Genomic DNA, 2,310 nt, shown 5'->3' with positions numbered 1-2,310 from the left:
AAACCATGAGGTTAACAATACATAAAATGTCGAAACAGACAATATGTGCTAGTAGCGGACTTGAGGTTTTAAAAAAAATAAAAATAAATGACAGCTATGGGATTAGAAAACCAATCCCTTATTAAACCAAAGACTAAATCTAGCACCTTTGTCCACTAAGTCAAACTATCCCAACAATTGTGTTTGGACTAACTAAGATAGTCGAGCTATCTCCAGACATGAGATTGCATCACGATGCATGGGTCGTGTTGTTGGGAACCGAGATAACCATGAGATGCAACGTTGTTGTGTTGCAAATGATTGAACATGCACGCATAGGCGGCGTCTGCGGTCAAATAAGTTTTTCCACATTATTCATGTTTGAAACCCGTAGGCAAACCCTGCCTAAGGTCGACCAAAGCCACAAAGCTAAATGAAAAATATGAAAGGGAATTAAGTACTCCGTAAGGTTTGTCATGATCGTGTCAAGATCACAAAGCCGCACATTTGAAAAAGTATGACTTTGAAACGATGCACTTGTCGGAGTTGGGCTAGACTCTCTCCATAGTAGACGCGTTTTAAAACCATGATGTTAACAACGATAAATAAAAAGTCAAAACAAACAATATGTGTTAGCAGCAGGCACGAGGCTTTACAAAAAATGAAAATAAATGACAACTATGAGATTTGAATCCATGCCCTTTTAAACCAAAGTTGAAATCTAGCACCTTAGACAACTCAGCCAAACTGTCTTGATGAATGTGTTTGGACAAATCAAGATGGTCGAGCTATCTCGAGACATGAGATTACAATATGATGCATGGGTTGTGCTGTTGGGAACCGAGATGACGATGAGATGCAACAATGTTGTGTCACACATGATTGAACATGCACGCATAGACGGCGTGTGTGGTCAAACAAGTTTTAATTTCACATTATGGATGTTTGAATGCTGAAGAAAAACTTTGCCTAAGGTATAACAAAGCCATCAAGTCAAGTGAAAAATGTGAATGGAGATTAAGTACTCCTTTAGATTTGTCATGAGCGTGACAAGAGCACGAGACACTGGTCAGAGTTGGGTTAGAATCTCTTCATAAAAAGTCAAAACAAGTAGGGCTTGAGGCTTTACAAAAAAAATCTCTTCATAAAAAGTCAAAACAAGTAGGGCTTGAGGCTTTACAAAAAAATGAAAATAAATGATAGCTAGGGGGGGTTTAAACCCATGCCCTTTTAAACTAGAGCCCAAATCTGGCATCTTAAACCACTCGACTGTACAACAGTTGTGCCTTGACAAACCAAGATAGTCAAGCTACCTCTAGACATGAGATTGAAGTACAATGCACGGGTCGGATGAGATGCAATGATGTTGTGTCGCACATGATTGAACATGCATGCATTGGGTGTGTTCAAATAATTTTTAGTTCCACATTATTGATTTTTCAAACCCGAAGGCAAACCAAGGTACAACAAAAGGTGAAAAATGTGAATGGGAGATTTGAACCCACGCCCTTTCGGACCACGAGGTCGCACATTTGAAAAAGTATGATCATGACAGCTGTGGGATTTGAACCCACGCCCTTTCGGACCAGAGCCTAAATCTGGCGCCTTAAACCACTCGGCCAAACTGTCCCAACGAATGTGTCCAGAAAAACCAAGATGATCGAGTATCTCAAGACATGGGATTGCATCACGATACATGGATCGTGTTGTTGGGAACCGAGATAACGATGAGATGCAACATTGTTGTGTCGCACATGATAGAACATGCACGCATAGGCGGCGTGCGTGGTCAAACAAGTTTTGATTCCACATAAGTGATGTTTGAACGTTGAAGGCAAACCTTGCCTATGGTATAACAAAGCCACAAAGTCGAGGTGAAAAATGTGAATGGAGATTGTGTACCCCATAAGGTTTTTGCTAGCGTGTCAAGATCACGAAGCCACACATTTGAAAAAGTATGACCGTTGCACGATACACTGGTCGGAGTATGGCTAGACTCTCTCTATAGTAGACGCGTTTTAAAATCTTGAGGTTTTTAGAATATGTGCTAGCAGCAGGCTTGAAGGTTTACAAAAAACGAAAATAAATGACCGCTGTGGGACCATGCCCCTTCAAACCAAAGCCTAAGTCTTGCACCTTAGACAACTTGGCCAAACTGTCCCGAGGGATGTGTCTGCACAACCAAGATGGTCAAGCTATCTTGAGAAGATTGCATAACGATTTATGGGACGTGTTGTGAGGAACCGAGATGACGATGAGATGCAATGTTGTTGTGTCGTACACAATTGAACATGCATGCATAGGCGTGTATGGTGAAACAAGTTTTGATTC

General features: G+C 41.0%; 1 non-coding gene across 1 annotated transcript; it reads right to left on the bottom strand.

Moving 5' to 3' along the window:
• Nucleotides 1-1,528: 1,528 nt before the first annotated feature.
• Nucleotides 1,529-1,608, bottom strand: TRNAL-UAG. The gene has a single exon. It is a non-coding gene; the product is annotated as a tRNA-Leu (tRNA).
• Between the last annotated feature and the right edge of the window lie 702 nt (nt 1,609-2,310).

The sequence above is a fragment of the Cucurbita moschata genome, unplaced genomic scaffold (assembly GCF_002738365.1).
Source record: "Cucurbita moschata cultivar Rifu unplaced genomic scaffold, Cmos_1.0 Cmo_Scf00065, whole genome shotgun sequence".
NCBI classification, from domain to species: domain Eukaryota; kingdom Viridiplantae; phylum Streptophyta; class Magnoliopsida; order Cucurbitales; family Cucurbitaceae; genus Cucurbita; species Cucurbita moschata.
The sequence above is the reverse complement of the archived record's forward strand: the minus strand, read 5'-3'. Positions and strand labels throughout refer to the sequence as shown.